Raw genomic sequence first — 26,683 nt, 5'->3', positions numbered from 1 at the left:
GGTGAATTGAACTGGTTTTTGACAAATCGATACAACTCATGGTAAAATCGAACTTAATGTTTATTTCAGGTGATTCAATAAATACTTGCGAAAAATGGACTGAATTATAGGATGAATAGCGCAATATTTTAATCTAAAACTATAGGCGATTGAAAACAAAGTATGTATAAATGAAGAAAAACAGTCACCGAAGCCAGTTGTAATGCGGCACACGTAGGCAGAGAAGTGTATGTGTACAAGTTAGGCGGTGCGAAATACGAGTATTTCCAGGGGGTAATTATCCCTGAGGGGTGAAATGCAATTTTTTGAAAGGTAAAAACAAAAAGGTTCATTGTCTTTCTGTCACAAAACTATACTATTTTTAAAAGATCGTTATTTCGTAAGACTGTAATACTGATTACATATGTAACCAATAATTATTTCTTTAAGTTCAAATGCAAGTATTAACGGGTGAGACACTGTTGTGGAGAATACAGCTTGTGAAATGAGTGTATGAACATCTTCCTCACACAGTCTACCCACTACACATATTCTTTGAACTTCCAACTATGCGTCTGCGACAGCGAAATTGAGACATACATATCACATATGTTTAAATGTCTAAGGAAAATGTCTTCTCCGAGTTGTAGGTGATTTCCATAACAGACCAAAAATTGTTTTATTACTCACTTTGCAACAATAAATGAGCTAACTGACAGCACTACCCTGCTGTGCGTTCACACATAATAATAATAATTATTATTATTATTTCTTTCTTTTCTCAGATGTTATGACTAGTCAAAAATGGAAAGTGACATGGACCTTGATCAAGCGTGACTTCCTTTTAACTGTACGGTATATGTTATATTGCATTTAGGAACTTTCGGGTAATTGAACATGTATCAATAATTACGGATTTCTGTAGTTGTACATATAAGTTTGGATGTAGCTGTATTGCATTGATGAACTGGTGTATATTGTGTGGTATGACTCCTGTAGTTGATAGTATAATTGGTATAATGTCAACTTTATCCTGATGCCACATGTCTTTGACTTCCTCAGCCAGTTGGATGTATTTTTCAATTTTTTCTCCTGTTTTCTTTTGTATATTTGTTGTATTGGGTAATGATATTTCGATTAGTTGTGTTAATTTCTTCTTTTTATTGGTGAGTATGATGTCAGGTTTGTTATGTGGTGTTGTTTTATCTTTTATAATGGTTCTGTTCCATTATAATTTGTATTCATCATTCTCCAGTACATTTTGTGGTGCATACTTGTATGTGGGAACGTGTTGTTTTATAAGTTTATGTTGTAAGGCAAGCTGTTGATGTATTATTTTTGCTACATTGTCGTGTCTCCTGGTGTATTCTGTATTTGTTAGTATTTTACATCCGCTTGTGATGTGATCTACTGTTTCTATTTGTTGTTTGCAAAGTCTGCATTTATCTGTTGTGGTATTGGGATCTTTAATAGTATGCTTGCTGTAATATCTGGTGTTTACTGTTTGATCCTGTATTGCAATCATGAATCCTTCCGTCTCACTGTATATATTGCCTTTTCTTAGCCATGTGTTGGATGCGTCTTGATCGATGTGTGCCTGTGTTAGATGATACGGGTGCTTGCCATGTAGTGTTTCCTTTTTCCAATTTACGTTCTTCGTATCTGTTGATGTTATGTGATCTAAAGGGTTGTAGAAGTGGTTATGAAATTGCAGTGGTGTAGCCGATGTATTTATATGAGTGATTGCTTTGTGTATTTTTCTAGTTTCTGCTCGTTCTAAAAAGAATTTTCTTAAATTGTCTACCTGTCCATAATGTAGGTTTTTTATGTCGATAAATCCCTTTCCTCCTTCCTTTCTGCTTAATGTGAATCTTTCTGTTGCTGAATGTATGTGATGTATTCTATATTTGTGGCATTGTGATCGTGTAAGCGTATTGAGTGCTTCTAGGTCTGTGTTACTCCATTTCACTACTCCAAATGAGTAGGTCAATATTGGTATAGCATAAGTATTTTTGTCTTGTTTCTTGCTGTCAATTCTGTTTTCAGTATTTTTGTTAGTCTTTGTCTACATTTTTCTTTTAGTTCTTCTTTAATATTTGTATTATCTATTCCTATTTTTTGTCTGTATCCTAGATATTTACAGGCATCTGTTTTTTCCATCGCTTCTATGCACTCGCTGTGGTTATCCAATATGTAATCTTCTTGTTTAGTGTGTTTTCCCTTGACTATGCTATTTTTCTTACATTTGTCTGTTCCAAAAGCCATATTTATATCACTACTGAATACTTCTGTTATATTTAGTAATTGGTTGAGTTGTTGATTTGCTGCTGCCAGTAGTTTTAGATCATCCATAATTATTATTATTATTATTATTATTATTCGTAATGGTCAGACACAAGGCATTGGCAGCCTGAAGTCTTCCATGGTCTAGCGTTTCAGAAGTAAGGATTCCAGTAGTCAAGTAATTACTAATAGTACATATAGCGCAAACTTCATCTTGGTTGATTTTAAATGATGGTGCGGTGTGGGAGCGTAACGTGTTTCGGTGTGGGAGTGGAGTGGTGCAGAGAAAGAATGTTTGGTAACACATGTCTACCCTCAATATGGATAGTTAGCTTTCTTTTCCGAGTAGAGGTTATGGGCAGCACTTGTGATGCACTGAGAATTGCATCATCATTCTGGTAGATAAGCAGTACCAACTGACTCATTGACTCATTACTTCGTGGTTTAATGTAACAGTTACAAAAATTAAATGCCAAAAACACTTATCTTTATCATTTTAAAATTAAATATGTTCAAAGAATATTATTTTTCGTTGTAAGGTTTAGGTAGGCTCCAATGTACGTAGATGACTGTGGGGGTGGTGGAGGGGTACTAGTTAATATCTGAGTGCACTTTAAGGTAATGGTGTTAGAAAGGTTAGGAACCACTGCTCTATGCGATACTATCGGCCAGCAATATCCAAATTCCATTTCCAAATTTAGAAAGCCACGTCTCTTACCTTCTATGGATTTTAAAAGATTTCAGTGAGTAACACTGTATAATATACACACGCTGTCAACATAAACATTGTCTGTTTTCATTCAAATTTTCAATGCCTCGCAACCTTGATGCAACTAAAAAATTTGCGTCACTAAACACGTGAAAAACTTAGACCAAGGGGCTCTTTAGGTTAATTTCGCTAGAACGAAACGAACATGCACACCTAGGTGTGGATGTTCTGGAAGGAAGGAATTTATCAGTCATCGCAGATGATACGTAAGATGAATGAAGTACCTAATAGTTTTGATTGCCTGAAGGCACCATGTCTGAAGAGAAGAACAGGAGAGATAAAGCAAATGTTACTTTAAATCGTTTGGTAGTGTAGTTCTGCTCTACAACAATGTGTATGGCGTCCTGAACTGCTAGGTGACGGACTGTTGAAATCGACCAATAAGCGTTAATCATCAAGGGCCGAAGGGTAGCTGGCCATGCCCGGATCTAGTAATCCTCGACTGGTTTACCAGGACAAACGGCTAGATCTGGGCAGGTGCTGGTGGGATCCTTCTACTTCCATATCCGCAATTAAGATGTCTTGAATATTAATAATGTAGATCCTTCCAGATTTCACAATACATGCCGATACTTAGAAGCGTTACTCACCAGTAGCTAGAAGCAGGGGAGATTCGTTCGAGTACACACTGCTGCTATTATTTTTTTCTAGATGCTAATGGTAAGAATTATATTCTTGAGACTAATTCAATCCTTTTTCGTCATTTACCACGTCAGTTTCAGAATTGATAGTGATGTCTCTGCTAGCTATTTCCTAACATTGTACTTTAGAAACAGGTGACTGACAACATCCGCCAAATAACATAAGGTAAATAAATCAAATGTGTGAAACTTCTCATAATAACGACCTTGAGAAAGATAATTAGATTATTGCATATAAAATAATTTAATTAGAATATATTCATCGATATTAAACACTGGGTGGTGATATACCACATTTCTAGCGGCTGTTTGAATGCTAGGTGCTAATGATATGTACATATCACGTCTGGAACAACAATAAGGGATCATGCACTGAACTCGAGTCTGTTGGTTCATAGTTTCACCGCGTTATACATCTGCAACAAGAAAGTGCGTAACAGAGTGTGATTTAACACTGTCAAATACTAAACATCAAGTCTATCTAAGACTGTGGCTTAAAAGCGATGAGAAACAATGCTGGATTTTACATGAAGATCGATGTTGTGGAGATGATACCACTTGAGGAGTTAAAAGTATGATTTTATGATTTTACATGACATATCGTAATGATGTGGAATCAGTAACTTTACATTCACATTGCATAATAATTTTTACATACGGCTAAATTTGAACATTTCTACGATTTGCTTACATTACAAAGAGAAAAACAGTTACACAGGTGTGTGTTACTAGCCACCGCCTTTTACAGATTACACTGCTAAAGAAAACCTTAATGTGCAGTAATAATTGTAATTTTCCCTTCTGGTGGTGTAATTACGTACATAATTGTTCTTTTTGAACTGTAGTGTATTATGTACAACAACCTTTGAGAAGAAATAAATATATTACGAAGCAGTAGTCAGAATGCCCAATTTCATCAACAGATGTCTACAAGACGATCGTGGGTGAGTATCACAAATTAATCTTACAACACGTTTTACGCAATCAAGACATTCTTTCTTAAATATGAGTTATCCCTGAACATTATTTCACATCACATTATTGAAAGAAAACATAAAAGATACGTCAACTTATTGATTTGTCACTCCCCGAGATTTGTCATTATTTCTAAGTGTAAGAGTGGCTGAACTAAGTTGTTTTAGGAGTTCCAAAACTTGCTGTTTCCAATTTAAATTATCATCAAAGTGGACACCTAAGAATTTGGATGTTCCCCTCCCCCCACCCTATTTATTATTTGTACATCAGTTGACACTCTTATCATTGGCATAACACCACTAAATGTAGAGAATTGATTGTTTTTCTTTTTTTAAGAGTGCTACTATTCACAGAAAACTGTTCAATGATACTTTTAAAGCTTTGTTTACCATTTCTTCTGTTTATGTATATATGACTAGATTGATTAAAAAATAGTGCCATCTGCAGAAAGAACTAATTCCTCTTCTTGTATATTAGACAGCAGAACGTTTACATAAAAGAGGAAGACTGTGCCTTGGGGAAACCCAAAAGTGATTTCTCCCCAGTTATAATTACTTACCTGACTGTACTGGTTGAATTACTGTGTACTACTGTCTTCATTCTCCTGGTTGTATCTGACATTCTCCATTGGTTGGTTATACCATCCATCCCATAAAATATTAGTTTATCAAGGAGAATACTGCTAACGCATGGAGAAATTTAGCGACATGATCAAGAAATCTGTAATCATAGCTGAGAACGATTGCAGCTGCCTAGTACGTATAGTACTGAATCTATCACACGGAACGACATTCGCGATCTGGCCATTGTATTAACCCACCGGGTGTCAGGTGTCAGAGATAATGGAGCGGGCGAGATAATTAATGTCCCCAGACTAACGAGGTGAAGACAATCAATCTTTTTAATTTACCTAATGATTTCATTTGATATCTATCAAGTGAAATTAAACATTAGTGCATTATACATGAAGTGGCTGAAATGGAGTAACTATTCCAACATTTATATTAATGATGTGTTTTAGCGTTATCCAAGATCTTCCTTGATGAGTCTCTATCAACGAGACATAGTGTACTTAGAGTTTTGCGAAATAAGAATGTATGGCTAGAGTTTAGAAATATCTTACGAAAACTGACCGACCCACAAAACGTGTTGTTTACCACTATCATACCCATTGAGTGGTTACTAGGGAACAACGCATTCCACGAGAGCGCCTAAAGTTTCAAACCGTAACACACGTATTAAGAAAATACACTAACTGAGAAATGTTCCTGGAATATTGATTTAGAGGCTAAAACAGATGAATAGCTAACAACGTGTCTGTGTAAACAGAGATCCTCCTATTCTGTAGAAGAAATTCTGTCACTGTAATTTGTAAAAGGCGCTGGGTGGGAATTACTAACCCGCATTTGTATATCTCTTCTTTTTGTAATATAAAAAAATTAAATATTCACAATTTGGCCATATGCGCAAATTGATTTGCGATGTAAATGTAAAATGACTAGTTCCACCTCATTACATCTGTCGTGCAAAATCATCCATGGAACATGGAACTAACTAACAAACAAGTTCACCTATTGGCACACTACGTGAATTCCATATTTTCCAGAAAACCTGCTGACGTCGGAAGCAGTAATATCATGCTAGGAACAGTATACGATCTCCCCAAGTAAAGAAGCTACGTTTATACCTCAAGGGGTATCCTTCCCATAACAGCGCTATTAAACGAATAGTCTCAGCTGTGACAAAAATTACATCCGCCACAAATAACTGTCGGGAAAAAAGAATTTTGACAGGTGCAAACAGATGTTAGAGTTTAAGGAACTCCCCGATTTGTCAGCACTGGAGATGACATTAGTGTCTCCTAGTTTTAAATTACACTCTGTCGTACACTTTCCTGCTACAGATGGCCAATATATTATCTAACGCCGGTCGATATTCATGATGGAACTGTGAACCCACAGACTCGAGTTCAGAACACAGTCTTTTACCGTTAGCCTACTTCAGAAGTGATATGTATGTATACACTATTATCTAGCATCTAGTCTGTCCCTAGACGAGTGGTATTTACACTACAATGTGTTTAATATTACAACCTGCGCAGATATAATGACACCATGAAAAAAGCTGAAGCACATTCTCTCCATCAGATAAATGAATATCTTCTAATTAAAGTATTTCAAATATAATAATCTAATTATCTTTCCCAAGGCCGTTATTATGAGTTGTTTCATACATTTCATTTATTTACTTTACGTTATTTGGCGGATGTTATCAGTTACATTTTTCGAAAGCCACACTATTAAGCAAAAGCTAGCAGAGACATCACTGTAATTTCTGAAACTGACATGGTAAATGACAAAAAAGAACTGAATTTTCCGTAAGAAAATAATTCTAGCCATTAACGTCTAGAAAAAAATAATAGCAGCAGTGTATATTCAAATGGCTCTGAGCACTATGGGACTTAACTGCTGTAGTCATCTACATCTACATCTATACTCCGCGAGCCACCTTACGGTGTGTGGCGGAGGGTATTTATTGTACCACTATCTGATCCCCCCTTCCCTGTTCCATTCACGAATTGTGCGTGGGAAGAACGACTGCTTGTAAGTCTCCGTATTTGCTCTAATTTCTCGGATCTTTTCGTTGTGATCATTACGCGAGATATATGTGGGCGGTAGTAATATGTTGCCCATCTCTTCCCGGAATGTGCTCTCTCGTAATTTCGATAATAAACCTCTCCGTATTGCGTAACGCCTTTCTTGAAGTGTCCGCCACTGGAGCTTGTTCAGCATCTCCGTAACGCTCTCGCGCTGACTAAATGTCCCCATGACGAATCGCGCTGCTTTTCGCTGGATCATGTCTATCTCTTCTATTAATCCAACCTGGTAAGGGTCCCATACTGATGAGCAATACTCAAGAATCGGACGAACAAGCGTTTTGTAAGCTACTTCTTTCGTCGATGAGTCACATTTTCTTAGAATTCTTCCTATGAATCTCAACCTGGCGCCTGCTTTTCCCACTATTTGTTTTATGTGATCATTCCACTTCAGATCGCTCCGGATAGTAACTCCTAAGTATTTTACGGTCGTTACCGCTTCCAATGATTTACCACCTGTGGCATAATCGTACTGGAATGGATTTCTGCCCCTATGTATGCGCATTATATTACATTTATCTACGTTTAGGGAAAGCTGCCAGCTGTCGCACCATGCATTAATCCTCTGCAGGTCTTCCTGGAGTACGTACGAGTCTTCTGATGTTGCTACTTTCTTGTAGACAACCGTGTCATCTGCAAATAGCCTCACGGAGCTACCGATGTTGTCAACTAAGTCATTTATGTATATTGTAAACAATAAAGGTCCTATCACGCTTCCTTGCGGTACTCCCGAAATTACCTCTACATCTGCAGATTTTGAACCGTTAAGAATGACATGTTGTGTTCTTTCTTCTAGGAAATACTGAATCCAATCACAAACCTGGTCCGATATTCCGTAAGCTCGTATTTTTTTCACTAAACGTAAGTGCGGAACCGTATCAAATGCCTTCCTGAAGTCCAGGAATACGGCATCAATCTGCTCGCCAGTGTCTACGGCACTGTGAATTTCTTGGGCAAATAGGGCGAGCTGAGTTTCACATGATCTCTGTTTGCGGAATCCATGTTGGTTATGATGAAGGAGATTTGTATTATCTAAGAACGTCATAATACGAGAACACAAAACATGTTCCATTATTCTACAACAGATTGACGTAAGCGAAATAGGCCTATAATTATTCGCATCTGATTTATGACCCTTCTTGAAAATGGGAACGACCTGCGCTTTCTTCCAGTCGCTAGGTACTTTACGTTCTTCCAGCGATCTACGATAAATTGCTGATAGAAAGGGGGCAAGTTCTTTAGCATAATCACTGTAGAATCTTAAGGGTATCTCGTCTGGTCCGGATGCTTTTCCGCTACTAAGTGATAGCAGTTGTTTTTCAATTCCGATATCGTTTATTTCAATATTTTCCATTTTGACGTCCGTGCGACGGCTGAAGTCAGGGACCGTGTTACGATTTTCCGCAGTGAAACAGTTTCGGAACACTGAATTCAGTATTTCTGCCTTTCTTCGGTCGTCCTCTGTTTCGGTGCCATCGTGGTCAACGAGTGACTGAATAGGGGATTTAGATCCGCTTACCGATTTTACATATGACCAAAACTTTTTAGGGTTCTTGTTTAGATTGTTTGCCAATGTTTTACGTTCGAATTCGTTGAATGCTTCTCTCATTGCTCTCTTTACGCTCTTTTTCGCTTCGTTCAGCTTTTCCTTATCAGCTATGATTCGACTACTCTTAAACCTATGATGAAGCTTTCTTTGTTTCCGTAGTACCTTTCGTACATGATTGTTATACCACGGTGGATCTTTCCCCTCGCTTTGGACCTTAGTCGGTACGAACTTATCTAAGGCGTACTGGACGATGTTTCTGAATTTTTTCCATTTTTGTTCCACATCCTCTTCCTCAGAAATGAACGTTTGATGGTGGTCACTCAGATATTCTGCGATTTGTGCCCTATCACTCTTGTTAAGCAAATATATTTTCCTTCCTTTCTTGGCATTTCTTATTACACTTGTAGTCATTGATGCAACCACTGACTTATGATCACTGATACCCTCTTCTACATTCACGGAGTCGAAAAGTTCCGGTCTATTTGTTGCTATGAGGTCTAAAACGTTAGCTTCACGAGTTGGTTCTCTAACTATCTGCTCGAAGTAATTCTCGGACAAGGCAGTCAGGATAATGTCACAAGAGTCTCTGTCCCTGGCTCCAGTTCTGATTGTGTGACTGTCCCATTCTATACCTGGTAGATTGAAGTCTCCCCCTATTACAATAGTATGATCACGAAACTTCTTCACGACGTTCTGCAGGCTCTCTCTGAGGCGCTCAACTACTACGGTTGCTGATGCAGGTGGTCTATAGAAGCATCCGACTATCATATCTGATCCACCTTTGATACTTAGCTTAACCCAGATTATTTCACATTCGCATTCGCTAATAACTTCACTGGATATTATTGAATTCTTTACTGCTATAAATACTCCTCCACCATTGGCGTTTATCCTATCCTTGCGGTATATATTCCATTCTGTGTCTAGGATTTCGTTACTGTTCACTTCCGGTTTTAACCAACTTTCCGTTCCTAATACTATATGCGCACTATTTCCTTCAATAAGAGATACTAATTCAGGAACCTTGCCCTGGATACTCCTGCAGTTTACCAATATTACGTTAACTTTTCCTGTTTTTGGTCTCTGAGGACGGACGTTCTTTATCAACGATGATAATGTCCTCTCTGGTAAGCCGTCAGGTATTTTATCGTTTCGCCCAAGGGGGGGTCCCTCTAACCTAAAAAACCCCCGTCCGTATGTTCAAATCAATGTCCTCTGCTTAACGGTGAGTAACGTTTCCAAATATTGCAATTTTTTGTGAAATTGGACGCATCTACATAATTCATATTTCAGACATCTTAATTGCGGGTGTGGAAGTAAAAGGATCCGGCCAGCACCTACCCGGACCTAGCCGTCTGTCCTGGTAATCCAGTAGACGAATACTAGACCCGGACATGGCGAGCTACCCACCCACCGTTCATGATTAACGCTCATTGGTCGCTTTTGCAGTCCATCACCTAGCAATTCAGTGACGCCATACACACTGTTGTAGAGCAGTACTGCACTACGAATTATTTAAAGTAACGTCCTTTTGACCTTTCCTGCTCTTCTCTACAGACATTGTGCCTTCAGGCAATCAAAACTATTAGGTATTTCATTTCACACTATGTATCATCTGTTATGATTTATAAATTCCTTTCTTCCAGAACATTCCACACCTAGATGCACATGTTCACTTCGATGTAGCGAAATTTTCCAAAAGAGTCACTTGGTTTCAACTTTTACACATATTTAGTACCGTAAATTTTGCTGTCGCATCAAGGTTACAGAGCATTCAAAATCTGAATGAAAACAGCCAACGCTCAGGTTGGCAGCATGTGTATATTACACAGTGTTATTCATTCAAATCTTTTAAAATCAAACAGAAAGTAAGAGGCATGACGTTCCGCGTCCTGAAATGGGGAAGATGAGACTGCAAAGCGTAACCAAGCAGATTAAAACTTCATCCGTTACTTGGATATTGCTGGTCGATAGTATCGCATAGAGCATGGCACCATTTACATTCTCGTATTTTGTACCACCAAACTAGTACGCATGCACTTCTATGTTTATGTGTGGCGCATTACAAATGCCTTCACTGAGTTTGTTTTTCTTCATTAACACGTACTTTTTTTCAGTCACGCACATTCTCAGGTAAATTTTTCGGAAATATTCAGTGACGGAAATAAAATCGCGTCACCAATAAGGAGTTTTGCTACATAAACGAAAGCTGGTGGAGGTGTTTCTACATCTGAAGGACTTCGTCTATTCAGATTTGTGCGCCACTCCTGTAAGAGTGGTGCTAGTAGCATCACTACGAGGATGCCAATAAAGCACTCCGTCTTCAGGCCTCAAATGGCCCATCGGGACCGTCCGACCGCCGTGTCATCCTCAGATGAGGATGCTGATAGGAGGGGCGTGTGGTCAGCACACCGCTCTCCCAGTCGTTATGGTGGTTTTCTTTGACCGGAGCCGCTACTATTCGGTCGAGTAGCTCCTCAATTGGCATCACGAGGCTGAATACACCCCGAAAAATGGCAACAGCGTATGACGGCCTGGATGGTCACCCATCCAAGTGCCTGCCACGCCTGACAGCACTTAACTTCGGTGACCTGACGGGAACCTGTGTATCCACTGCGGCAAGGACGTTGCCTCAGGATTCCAACAAGGTTTGTTTTAAATACACGGCGTAACGGCCATGGGCGTTAGTTACTTTGGAAATTGGACGTGGTGAGCTGATGTTAGTCATAAATGCCTTTAAGGCCCGAATACGCCATTATCAGTACCTCACTGAGTTTGAACGAGGTCGTGTATTATTACTACGCGATGCTGGATGTTTCCACTGCGATACTGCACAGAGGTTTGCTAGGAATGTAGCCGCTGTACGTGACTGCACCCAGTGATGGTAACGAGAATGGTTGGTCGCTCTGGATAGCCACGTTGCACTACCGAGAAGCAACACCATTCCGTTCGGCTTATGTCTGTCGCACATGGTCCTGCACCTTCAGTAGGAATACGAGCAATAGTTGGACCTACGCGAACTGTTATAAATCTGTTACTTCAAGACAGCTCCGAGCCATGAGCCCAGTAGCGTGTATTTCACTGACCCCTGACCACCAACGTCTGCGACTTCCATAGTCATCGAGAGCTCATTAGAGGGCAGGGTGGAGGTCTGTTGTGTTTTCTTATGAAAGCCGGTTCTGATTCAGTGCTGGTGATGGCCGTGCGTTGGTTACAAGGAGACCATTTGGGGGGCTCCAATCACCTGTCTGCACTGGTATAGTAGACAGACAAACAAAGCACGACTAGAAGAGGTAATATTTTAAAGAGGTACTTGTATTTGGATCTTAGTTAAAAGAAAGGCAGTGTATATACACTCCTGGAAATGGAAAAAAGAACACATTGACACCGGTGTGTCAGACCCACCATACTTGCTCCGGACACTGCGAGAGGGCTGTACAAGCAATGATCACACGCACGGCACAGCGGACACACCAGGAACCGCGGTGCTGGCCGTCGAATGGCGCTAGCTGCGCAGCATTTGTGCACCGCCGCCGTCAGTGTCAGCCAGTTTGCCGTGGCATACGGAGCTCCATCGCAGTCTTTAACACTGGTACCATGCCGCGACAGCGTGGACGTGAACCGTATGTGCAGTTGACGGACTTTGAGCGAGGGCGTATAGTGGGCATGCGGGAGGCCGGGTGGACGTACCGCCGAATTGCTCAACACGTGGGGCGTGAGGTCTCCACAGTACATCGATGTTGTCGCCAGTGGTCGGCGGAAGGTGCACGTGCCCGTCGACCTGGGACCGGACCGCAGCGACGCACGGATGCACGCCAAGACCGTAGGATCCTACGCAGTGCCGTAGGGGACCGCACCGCCACTTCCCAGCAAATTAGGGACACTGTTGCTCCTGGGGTATCGGCGAGGACCATTCGCAACCGTCTCCATGAAGCTGGGCTACGGTCCCGCACACCGTTAGGCCGTCTTCCGCTCACGCCCCAACATCGTGCAGCCCGCCTCCAGTGGTGTCGCGACAGGCGTGAATGGAGGGACGAATGGAGACGTGTCGTCTTCAGCGATGAGAGTCGCTTCTGCCTTGGTGCCAATGATGGTCGTATGCGTGTTTGGCGCCGTGCAGGTGAGCGCCACAATCAGGACTGCATACGACCGAGGCACACAGGGCCAACACCCGGCATCATGGTGTGGGGAGCGATCTCCTACACTGGCCGTACACCACTGGTGATCGTCGAGGGGACACTGAATAGTGCACGGTACATCCAAACCGTCATCGAACCCATCGTTCTACCATTCCTAGACCGGCAAGGGAACTTGCTGTTCCAACAGGACAATGCACGTCCGCATGTTCCCGTGCCACCCAACGTGCTCTGGAAGGTGTAAGTCAACTACCCTGGCCAGCAAGATCTCCGGATCTGTCCCCCATTGAGCATGTTTGGGACTGGATGAAGCGTCGTCTCACGCGGTCTGCACGTCCAGCACGAACGCTGGTCCAACTGAGGCGCCAGGTGGAAATGGCATGGCAAGCCGTTCCACAGGACTACATCCAGCATCTCTACGATCGTCTCCATGGGAGAATAGCAGCCTGCATTGCTGCGAAAGGTGGATATACACTGTACTAGTGCCAACATTGTGCATGCTCTGTTGCCCGTGTCTATATGCCTGTGGTTCTGTCAGTGTGATCATGTGATGTATCTGACCCCAGGAATGTGTCAATAAAGTTTCCCCTTCCTGGGACAATGAATTCACGGTGTTCTTATTTCAATTTCCAGGAGTGTATGTGTGAACATAGAAGGAACTGAAATGGGGATGATCGATGGATCTGTCAGCGCATTTCACTTGAAGGAACAAACAACAGTTGTGAAATTTCATTTCATGTACACTGACGGAAAATAAATCGGATCACCCAACAGTAATTAATGTAAAGTGTTGAAAATACTGGAATAGATGTGTCTAGGTGACATACTTAAGTGATTAACATTGCGAGCTCTCAGGTTAACGTGAATGCGCGGTAAACAATTGCAAATGCGAAATGCTGATACATTAATCACCGATGTAATCGCCAAAATGTTGAATGCAAGTATACAAACGTGCAAGCATTGTGGTGTATGGGTGCTGTATGTCAGTTTGTGGGATGGAGTTTCATGCTTGCTGTACTTATTGGTCAATACAGAGACGGTAAATGTTGTTTGTGGATGACACTGGAGTTGCCGTCCAATGATATTCTATATGTGATCAACTGGAGACAGATCTTTTGGTCGAGCAAACCATCTGTCTGTGTGCTAAACACCCTGGATCTATACCTGGAGATTCAGACTGGGGTACGATGTAGTATGACAGCAGGAGCACAGTATGGTGAAGTTGGCACCCAACCATTGAGAAATAATTTTTTTTTCATATTTACCATGGTTCTGGAGTTCTGTGTACAAAATATGGGTAGCTCCCCAGAACTTCGCGAAGAAAACAATAAAACTTGCAAAAATTGTAATCTTGTAGAAAAAATAATCGCCACGTCTGCGAAGAAGAATTAATAATCACAAATCTGAATGGCCCTCCAACAGGTCTACAGAAGAGCGAAATGCATTTTTTTGTGCAGATAATACTTTACGTGGTAACTCCGATAATTAGTGATGCATTACCACAACTGTGAGAAGTATGTAATTTTTTTCAGAGCTCTTGGTAGATATTCTATTGCTCTAGAGTCCTCTACACAAATGTTGAATATTTCTGCAGAGTTTCGCAGAAAAAACACTTATAATCAGAGAATTTTAATGTTGTAATAAAAATTAGTTATCGATTTGCGAAGGTAAAATTTTGATCACAATTATGAAGAGCTCACCAAGAGTTCAAAAGAAAACCTTGATGACATTCTTTTGTGCAGGTAATAATTTATGAGATAATTAAAATACTGGTCGACCCATTTTCACTACCGAAAATATACGAAATCGCACTATAGCACCACAACAGTTTTATCTAAAAACGTAATGTCACTGCGTTTGAAGATAATCGTTCATAACTGCCATAACGTGGGACCCACTTCTTTAACACATTGCATTTCGATCAGAAGCTGGTCTTTGCTGCCCAAGTTGTGATCGGTGCATGTACGTACAAGTAGGGACACATCGTGTAGCCAGTCGTTATGTATCCGAGTGCCGACAATCTCGGCTGTCTAACAGTAGAGGTCATCTTTTCATTAACAAATTACTCTGTATTACAGCAACTTTAATTTAATTTGATGTTCTCAGCTACAAATAAGTACCGGGTTTCAAGGTAGCTGCCTCTATAATGTGCTTTCACAAACTCCTGTTACTTCAGTGTTCGATATTTACTGGATTTTCCAACATTTAGCTATACCGACAGCATTTTTTTTTTAATCTGACAGAGAAGTTCAGATGCCACATACAATTCAAGCACCTTTTGTACCTTCATACGTTCATTGCAGGGGTTCGATAACAAAGATAGGATTAGGATCTTATTCGCTTAGAAGTGGTACAAGAATAACTGATTGACGCATTTAAATTAATTAATTTACGTCACTTTAAAAGATACACGTTTATTGTAGCACCAATCATCCATGTCGGAAATCACCTCGTCGATAAGAGGGTCAGTGCTGTCGTGCTACAGCTACCAGATAGAGCCGTTTGGTGAAGGTAACTCTGGGCCACATTTTTTGATGCGAAGAGTGGGAAAGATAGATATAGATGGCTAGAGAGAGACAGAGACAGAGAGGGGGAGACGAGGGATAGAGGGAGGGAGGAAGAAAGCACTCGGAGTGAGATGGAGTATTGAGAGCTTGGATCTTGGAGTTGATTGTTCTCTTTTCTCACTATAAGGAGCCCCAGTATATGCTTAATTACCTAAATATAATTGTTTTTGTAGACCTAACTATCATTTTTAAATCAGCTCTATTTTTGTCTCACTAGGAATCTGCGTTATATTTTGCTCATTAACTGGAAATGAGTTTAAAACTTCTGAAAACAACTTTCGATTGACCCTGGCAATGTTAACATTTTTCAGCATATTTGGTACCGACATGAGCCACCACCTGCAGTTGGCTGCACCCTGAACTCTTCATGGCATCTGGAAGCACCCTTTCCACATCCGGAATGACTCCCCCTGGAATGCACACGGAGTGCATGCTGGCTTCCTTCCCTCCTTAGCAGCCAAGTTCCTAAGGGGCCCTACAAAGCGCCCTAAGCGCCTAATGTTGGATGCCCCAACTATCAGCAAACCCACCCTCTGTGAATGCCCAGACCTTGCGGGCTGAGAAGCTTCCTCTGGAACAGGGTGGACGACTGCATCCGGCTCAGAAACATCGTCAGCCACAGGTAACGCCAGAAACCTGAACCGGGAAGGCCCTGCGATCAGCCCCTCAGAAAGTTTTTCGCTGCCTGCCAGACTTTGTAATGATCTTCCACTCGACCACGGGTGACAGGTAAACCTCAGTGCAGGCAGTACCCAGGGTGGTCACAGCAGTGGGCCGATCAGAGGACATGTCCGACGTGCTCGGCGTCCCTCGCATCCCTGCATCCGACCCTCCACAGTGATGCCCCTTGGCAGCAGACTCAAGCTGTGTGACGGAAGCCAACGCAGCCTGGAGCTGTGAGCGAAGCGTCGCCAACTGGCATCTGTACACAACAATCACAGTTCCTATCCATTACTGCAGTCGCTCCTGTTTGAAGTTCGCAAAAATATATACCAAACGAACGGTGTACTCGCCTTACTAGCAGCAGAAAATCGAAGTGCTGCCGGCCGGTGTGGCCGAGCAGCTCTAGGCGCTTCAGTCTGGAACCGCGCGATCGCTACGGTTGCAGGTTCGAATCCTGCCTCGCGTATGGATGTGTGTGATGTCCTTAGGTTAGTTAGGTTTAAGTAGTTCTAAGTTGTAGGGGACTGATGCCCTCAGATGTTAAGTCCCCTAGTGCTCAGAGCCATTTGAACCATTTTCTTCGAAGTGCTCTCTCACTGACAGTCTAACCGACACTGAACTGTTCTAACCAACTAAACAAAAACCTGTATGATACGAGGGTCAATAGCAACGGCAGTACTGTACACTACACTGTTATTGAAATAAAATGTTGTGCCTAGTAAGCACACGAACACGCAAGAAATTACAAAAATAAACTAGTATCTATACAGATAACTGAATAGAAGTAGCTCGCGGTGCGCTCTCGCTGACGGTCTAACCGACACTGTACTAGCTGCAAAGCTCAATACCGACTCCAAAAGTGCACAGTGGTACATTCTTATGTGTGTGAGTGGTTGTCTCTATCGTGTCGAATTTAATGTCGCTAGTTTGTGAAGCATACTTTCCGCTTTGGTTCTGATTAGCCCTATGAGTTCGTTGAAGCTAATTCGTTCGTCAATGTGTACAACAAGATATCTAATTACTACTTCGCGTTTAATGTTTGTGTTGTTTATTTTAATTGCTGGATGCTTTTGTACTGATTCTTCAAGCATTATGTATGCTGTTTTTTGTGCTGGTATGGATAATGTGTTTTGGTTATAGTATTGTTGTATTGTGTGTATTGTACCACCGGCCTTGTTTCGCAACACTGCTCATGTGTACAACATATGTAAGTGGTTGTCCTTCTTTGTGGATAGTGTACAGTTTTTGTATGCCCATGTCATACCAGCTCGCCGCCATGTTGTTCAGCAAGTTATGAACCTCTTCTTTCACCTCGTCGTCGGAACTGAATCGCTGGGACCACAATTAACGCTTACAGGTATTGTGAGACTCTGAAAAAACTGAAGCGGACAATTCAGAACAGGAGAAGAGGAATATTGAGCAAGGGCGTACACATTCTCCATGACAACGCTCGCCCACACATCGCTCGGCAAACCATTGCTCTCCTTAAATAGTTTCAGTGGAACATAATCGCCCACCACCCTATAGCCCTGACTTGGGATCCAGTGACTATAACCTGTTCCCTAGGTTAAAAGAACATTTGGCCGGAAAGCGATTCGGCTCCGACGACGAGGTGAAATAAGAGGTTCATAACTTTCTGAACAGCATGGCAGCGAGCTGGTATGACACGGGCATACAAAAACTGCCACAGCGTCTACAAAAATGCATGGACAGAAATGGTGATTATATCGAAAAATAGCTAAATGTTCAAGCTGTAAACTGATGTAAAACATTGTAGAAATAAACAGGTCTATGTACTTATAAAAAAATAGGAGACCTTACTTTTGGGATTACCCTCGTGCCATTCAAGCTCCTTCATTGCCGGGGTTATAAAACTGATTTACCGGTAGGATCTTTTTCGCTTAGAATTGGTACAAGAATAACTGACTCACGCATTTAAATCAATTAATTTGAGTCAGTTAAAAAGATACATGCTTATTGGAGCACCAGTCATCAATAGCCGGAAGACATCTCTTTGACTTATACTCAGTGTCCAAATGTTTGTACGTCATCTTGGTGATAAGGGCATTGAAACGAAAGCGAAATAAAATGCTATATCAAGGTAGATTGTTACGAGACGGAACGAGGAACTCTTAAAAATGGTTCAAATGACTCTAAGCACTATGGGACTTAAACATCTGAGGTCATCAGTCCCCTAGACTTAGAACTACCTAAACCTAACTACATAAGGGCATCACGCACATCCATGCTCAAGGCAGGATTCGAACCTGCGACCGTATCAGCAGCGCGGTTCCGGACTGAAGCGCCTAGAACCGCTCGGTCACAGCGGCCGGCGAGAAACTCAGCAACCGGAAGACTTGGTCCATTACTACAGTTCGCTTTCTTTAGTTTTGGATGGGTCAACGGACTTACGCGATGTTGTCCAGTTTACCATTTTTGTAACTTTAACTGGTGTTAATTAAAATGTCTTCAAATATCTTGCCAGTCTGTAAGCACTGCATACTAAAACAGGAACATCAGAAATAATCTAAAAAGTAAAATTATGCCTACAAAAGTTTAAAATTAGGTTAAAGTCGAGTCGCCAATTTGAGTACTGATGGATAGCCAGCCATCAACGAAAAATACAATCAATGGCACTGCGAATTTGTTCAGAAACTTTGTAAAACATTGTGTACTAAAATATTACTGCATCATACACCAATTGTTACGGTGCGGAAAACTACACTGAATCGCCAAAGAATCTGGTATACGCATGCGTATTCAAATACAGAGATATGTAAACAGGCAGAGTACGGCGCTGCGGTCGGCAACGCCTATTGTATATGACAACAAGTGTCTGGCGCAGTTGTTTTTTGGGAGTGTTTGTGGCTGCCCAATATTACCTTAGTGTGGCTGTCCGTGCTAGCCGAGTGTTTCTTATTTGTTTAGCCTATGCTCTTATTTAGAAGCTCTTTTGTTATTATTTTCTGCCAAATATTTTACGTCTCTCCTGAAATCCCTAATATTAATCAGCTTATGATAAGCCTTCAGATTTTCTAAATCACATTATTTCAGCCTATACTTGTCGTGCTAATATATGGAAACTGTGAGCTTTCTTTCTCCAGTGGTCAATGTTTGAGATGATTCTCTAATTATTTTTTCATCTTTCCCGTATTATATTCATTCCATGCATGTAAAAGAAAATCTTGTTGGATAGTAACTTAACTTTCATAATTGGTCTATCCTGAAAATTTAATGTTACGGCTTGTGATTTGGTAGTTAGCAATCACAGCTGCACATGTTTCTTTCATAGTCTAGTCTGATTAATACTGAAATTAATTTACGTTTCTGAAAATCATTTTAATAGCCGTAAGTGGCGATTTGTTCTTAAACTTTTGCGAGAGTAATTCTTTTAATTATTCCAAAGTTAAATTGCTTTAATTAAGGTAATTCTTAGTTTATTCTTAGCATTTTGTATTTATTACTGATTTCTTGCTAGTAGCTTGGGGCCTTTCACCGATGACTTAAACAGATTATTTGCGAAAAAAAGTAAAAGATAAAATAAAATAAAATAATAATAATAGACCCGTAGCTCATTCTTTGACATGGTTAATATTGATTCGGTTCTGTAAGAAAACGTGAACTGTCAAAGGGAAAATTATTCGGACAGCTCTTACTAACGTGAACTTCACTATTTCAAATAGCTAAGCAACCGAACATTGTTTGCCAGGCTGTCCATAACAACTCAAGCGGAAAAGTACATTCTTATTTTAGCGGAATTTACCATAGAAAGTCTCTGGGCAGGTCAGCTAACAACCCCACCAAAATGGTACACAAATACTTAACTAAAATGATTACAAAGAAAATATATATACTTTAGATACGTAAAAAATTGTTTCCTTTCGAGCTTAAAAATAAGCATATAGAGTCAGTTATACTCCCTATACTCGACTATGGTGATGGTATTCACCAAGAACTTTCATAAAAAAAGTTCACGCAGGTTGGAACTGGCGATGAATGCTTGTGCACGATACATTTGTGAAATTCGCCTTTCCGACCATATCACTCCTACCTACACACAGTTATCATGGCTACGTGTCAATAAGCGTAGAGACTATCCATACCCTATGCTTGCTCTACCGTCTTCTCAGTCACTGCACTCCCTCTTGTTTATCTTCAACTTTTACACTACTATCTGAAAAGCACAGCAGAAACAGCCGCTCTCAACACAGTAAAATCCTCTCTGTACCAGTATATAACACTGACATATTCTCTAAATCATTCGCCATATCAGGAATCCGACTCGGGAACAATCATTCACAAAATTTCAGAGAAACCAAATAAATCCCTTCCAACCTTCAAAAGTCGGCTAATGGCCTACCTTCTATCACAATAGCCATCTATCCCCTACTCCGATCCGCAGCTTAGGCTCACAAAATCCCTATACCGCACAACTCCCCCCCCCCCACACACACACACCTTTCTTGTCAACAAAGAACCAACTCGTGAAGCTAACGTTTTAGACCTCATAGCAACAAATAGACCGGAACTTTTCGACTCCGTGAATGTAGAAGAGGGTATCAGTGATCATAAGTCAGTGGTTGCATCAATGACTACAAGTGTAATAAGAAATGCCAAGAAAGGAAGGAAAATATATTTGCTTAACAAGAGTGATAGGGCACAAATCGCAGAATATCTGAGTGACCACCATCAAACGTTCATTTCTGAGGAAGAGGATGTGGAACAAAAATGGAAAAAATTCAGAAACATCGTCCAGTACGCCTTAGATAAGTTCGTACCGACTAAGGTCCAAAGCGAGGGGAAAGATCCACCGTGGTATAACAATCATGTACGAAAGGTACTACGGAAACAAAGAAAGCTTCATCATAGGTTTAAGAGTAGTCGAATCATAGCTGATAAGGAAAAGCTGAACGAAGCGAAAAAGAGCGTAAAGAGAGCAATGAGAGAAGCATTCAACGAATTCGAACGTAAAACATTGGCAAACAATCTAAACAAGAACCCTAAAAAGTTTTGGTCATATGTAAAATCGGTAAGCGGATCTAAATCCCCTATTCAGTCACTCGTTGACCACGATGGCACCGAAACAGAGGACGACCGAAGAAAGGCAGAAATACTGAATTCAGTGTTCCGAAACTGTTTCACTGCGGAAAATCGTAACACGGTCCCTGACTTCAGCCGTCGCACGGACGCCAAAATGGAAAATATTGAAATAAACGATATCGGAATTGAAAAACAACTGCTATCACTTAGTAGCGGAAAAGCATCCGGACCAGACGAGATACCCTTAAGATTCTACAGTGATTATGCTAAAGAACTTGCCCCCTTTCTATCAGCAATTTATCGTAGATCGCTGGAAGAACGTAAAGTACCTAGCGACTGGAAGAAAGCGCAGGTCGTTCCCATTTTCAAGAAGGGTCATAAATCAGATGCGAATAATTATAGGCCTATTTCGCTTACGTCAATCTGTTGTAGAATAATGGAACATGTTTTGTGTTCTCGTATTATGACGTTCTTAGATAATACAAATCTCATTCATCATAACCAACATGGATTCCGCAAACAGAGATCATGTGAAACTCAGCTCGCCCTATTTGCCCAAGAAATTCACAGTGCCGTAGACACTGGCGAGCAGATTGATGCCGTATTCCTGGACTTCAGGAAGGCATTTGATACGGTTCCGCACTTACGTTTAGTGAAAAAAATACGAGCTTACGGAATATCGGACCAGGTTTGTGATTGGATTCAGGATTTCCTAGAAGAAAGAACACAACATGTCATTCTTAACGGTTCAAAATCTGCAGATGTAGAGGTAATTTCGGGAGTACCGCAAGGAAGCGTGATAGGACCTTTATTGTTTACAATATACATAAATGACTTAGTTGACAACATCGGTAGCTCCGTGAGGCTATTTGCAGATGACACGGTTGTCTACAAGAAAGTAGCAACATCAGAAGACTCGTACGTACTCCAGGAAGACCTGCAGAGGATTAATGCATGGTGCGACAGCTGGCAGCTTTCCCTAAACGTAGATAAATGTAATATAATGCGCATACATAGGGGCAGAAATCCATTCCAGTACGATTATGCCATAGGTGGTAAATCATTGGAAGCGGTAACGACCGTAAAATACTTAGGAGTTACTATCCGGAGCGATCTGAAGTGGAATGATCACATAAAACAAATAGTGGGAAAAGCAGGCGCCAGGTTGAGATTCATAGGAAGAATTCTAAGAAAATGTGACTCATCGACGAAAGAAGTAGCTTACAAAACGCTTGTTCGTCCGATTCTTGAGTATTGCTCATCAGTATGGGACCCTTACCAGGTTGGATTAATAGAAGAGATAGACATGATCCAGCGAAAAGCAGCGCGATTCGTCATGGGGACATTTAGTCAGCGCGAGAGCGTTACGGAGATGCTGAACAAGCTCCAGTGGCGGACACTTCAAGAAAGGCGTTACGCAATACGGAGAGGTTTATTATCGAAATTACGAGAGAGCACATTTCGGGAAGAGATGGGCAACATATTACTACCGCCCACATATATCTCGCGTAATGATCACAACGAAAAGATCCGAGAAATTAGAGCAAATACGGAGACTTACAAGCAGTCGTTCTTCCCACGCACAATTCGTGAATGGAACAGGGAAGGGGGGATCAGATAGTGGTACAATAAGTACCCTCCGCCACACACCGTAAGGTGGCTCGCGGAGTATAGATGTAGATGTAGATGTAGTTCTCTATTTGTATTTCATTGTTTCCTATCTTCTCTAATCACACACTCAAATCTACTAAAATAATTTATATAATTCCTTATACCATTCTATATCATTATTATTATTAGTGTCAATTTTTACTATTAGCATTGTTAATATTATTGTGACTATTGTTACTGAGAATTTTTCTGCGAAATCTTTGGTATGTGTTGTTCCTGGTCAGATGTAAGGGAGAGCCTTGATGCTCTAAACTGTTCAGGCAAAATAAGCAATAAATAAATTAATAATAAGACAGAGATGCTCCTACTCATATGACAACACTTGTATCACTGTGTAAAGTTGTGACATTAAACTGAACAATACGTAACACTGACAAGCTCAACATAAATCGACATTACTTTCGTGTTAGATTGCTCATACCAAAATATCATAACGTTACAATCATGTACAATTTGCAAAACCACTGTTGATGCAAATCAGGGTCATTGAATTAATTAATGGTTTAGAATGGGCGAACATGCCAGACTCCGAAAACATACTTGTTGAGAAATACGAGCGCTGATAAGTAATGCCTCTGGACTTCTTATTCTGTCCTCAATTAAGGATGAGGTGTTACGTGCCACGCATATTATTCGGTCGACAGTCCCACTTTGCTGACGAAAGCCGTAACCCTCTGCCGCTAGGGGGATCCAAATTGTAGAGTGTAACATGGTAGCTTGTAACGGAGCTATGCCAGTGCATGCGAAACAGCGTGCTGTAATTGAGTTTCTAACGGCAGGAAACGTGCCTCCAATTGAAATCCATAGAAAAACAAAAACTGTCTACATTGACGATACAATATCAGAAGTGTTTGTGGTGATGGAAACGGTGGTGCTAACCTCAACACGTGTGACAAAGCTTAGAGTGGACGGCTGCATACGGTAACTGACAAGAATCATCGCAATCAGATTGATGAACTCATCAGAGAAAATCATCGAATAACACATTTACAGCTCTAAATTAAGTTTGGCGTATCACGAGAGCATGTACAGGCCATCATTGCAGAACTGTGGTGCAGAAAACAGTGTGCACAGTGGGTGCCTCGAATGCTCCCTCCTGATCTGAAACACAGGAGATTGGACGTCCGTCAACAATTTCTTTTGCATTTTGAGCATGTTTACGATGGTTACTTAACAACATTGTGACAGGCGATGAAAGCTAGGTTCACCATTTTGATCCCGAAAACTAGAGAGCATGAACTGAGTTCCGCCAAAAAGGATCACCGATGCCAAATGAACTCAAAAGCATCCCGTCAGCAGACAGTCATCCTCACAGCAATAGTAATGAGCGTATGGCATTGGTGGCCGGGAGACCCCTCGCGGGGCGGTTCGGCTGCCGCTCCACAGGTTCTTTAACGCCACTACGGCGACTTGTGAGTGAATGAGGATGAAATGATGAAGAAAGACACACAACACCCAGTCATCTCGAGGCAGAGAAAATCCCCGCCGGGAAACGAACCCGGCACCCCGTGCGCGGGAAGCGAGAACGCTACTGCAAGGCCACAAGCCGCGGACATCCTCACAGTGTTCTGTGATGTTCAAGTTGTACAGCATTGGAATTCATGCTTAAAGGCACCACCGTAATTGCTGAAAAGTACTGCAGGGCCCTCAGAAAACTAAAGTCACAAATTCGAAGTGTTCGTCCAAACATGGAGCACTCTCTCCTTCTGCATGACAAGCTAGACCACACAGGAGCACTGCCACATGTACAAAGGTCTGACATCTCGTGTTAGCTGTCATCGATCGTCCCTTATACAGTCCCTACTTGACCCCATCCGATTTTTATGTTTCCAAACCTTAAAAAACACCTTCGAGGACTTCGCTTGAGTAGTGCTGAAGCGTTGCAAGCAGAGGTGATTTAGTGCATCCATCAGCAAAGTCAAACATTCTACAGTGACGGTATCAAAGAACTGATTTCTCATGGGGAAAAATGTGTTCCTCGCCAGGGTCACTATACTGAGAAATAAATATGTAGTGATGAAGAATTAAGATGTAGAATGTTAATAATATTTGTTTTGTTTAAAAAGCTTTAAGAGTTTTTCGAAAGCATTACTTTTCAGCACACTCTCAAGCATCAACATTCACTCAAAAAAAAAAAAACACTCCGTTTTCATGCCAAGAGTGGCCTACCGTTACCATCCGACCGCCGTGTCATCCTCAGTGGAGGATGTGGATAGGAGGGGCGTGGGGTCAGCACACCGCTCTCCCGGTCGTTATGATGGTATTCTTGACCGAAGCCGCTACTATTCGGTCGAGTAGCTCCTCAATTGGCATCACGAGACTGAGCGCACCCCGAAAAATGGCAACAGCGCATGGCGGCCTGGACGGTCACCCATCCAAGTGCCGACCACGCCCGACAGCGCTTAACTTCGGTGATCTCACGGGAACCGGTGTATCCACCGCAGCAAGGCCTTTTCCCGAGCATGAACATTCAGATAAAAGTAATAAAAATGTCTCTCTAAATGCACAACTATAAACACACAAAAAATCTTTACCCGTCACTGTTCTGGCAAACACACTTTTCGTCACATGAATTGTCTGGACCGATAGTTTGACTGTCGAAATGACGTGTTTGTGGAAGCGTTAACGTTCAAAAGAGTTTGTACAGTTCTTTTTGCAGAAGTGTGGTACGATTTATAAGCTCAAATTAAGAGTTCCTCCGGTTAACTTATGGGACATCTCGATTTTAATCAATGAGGTGGCTAGCATTAAGGTTCATGTCCGTAGCCTGCTCGCAATCAACAGCTGTATCACTCTCATCTCTGCAACTCTCAATGTCTGTCAAAAGGTTCACAACTCTCAGCGCTAGTTATCACCATTGTCCTAGTAGTCTTCGCGTGTAACGTGAGTACACTACATACTTAACTCAGAAAAACTGATACTACGGTGAATTGCATAGTTATGTTCATCCACACTTACAAGCAATGGACGAGAAAATGTTATCGTCTGATAAATCAATGTGATTACATTTATGTCACTTGTTCCACAGGTTATGTGTACAATAATGTAAGAGTTAAAAGCAAATATTACACTTGATAAACATTGTTCACTGATGTGGCGTGTCCTTGTATTGACAACATAATGTTCAGGTGTAGTTTTAGCGGATTAGTAGACAGCTCTTGTTGAGGCAGTGCAGACAAATGACTGTGGGTCGGCCTACAGTGCAAACCGTTCCTCTGTTGTGTAGCCGTGACACTCAGTACTGGATCCGCGATGCGGCTGCCACATGTCATCACAGACAGGTGTCCTTAAGCGGATCGTCCAGCTGTATGCAGCTGACAAAGACCCAGTAGGTACGACTTAGTGGGCTTGCCCTGTGACAGTGTCTCACGACCAATTCGATGCCCTCCTGCAGCTGTCTTATCAGTCAGCCATCCAATGTCCTTGCTTCATTGTCCTTGTCGATTGTTCACATTTAAACAGCATTACATAGATATGTTAGAAACACAACAATAAATTAGTACACAGTCACTTGCCACTTAATATCCTTAACAATAAAAACTGCTAATTAGTAACAAAAGTAACAGTTAACCAGACTCAGGCATTTTATATGACATAGCGTGTCTGTTGTCTACATTTGCCATTTCATGGCTAAATATATCACGCTTCTGTCTTCCTTAAATACAGTAAAAAAGATTGTCACTAGCACAGTGCTCCACCGTGACTAGAAAGTCATCAAATGCTCAATGCTACAACACTACCAGAAATCACAGCT

Source organism: Schistocerca cancellata, chromosome 5 (genome assembly GCF_023864275.1).
Source record: "Schistocerca cancellata isolate TAMUIC-IGC-003103 chromosome 5, iqSchCanc2.1, whole genome shotgun sequence".
NCBI lineage: Eukaryota > Metazoa > Arthropoda > Insecta > Orthoptera > Acrididae > Schistocerca > Schistocerca cancellata.
The sequence above is the reverse complement of the archived record's forward strand: the minus strand, read 5'-3'. Positions refer to the sequence as shown.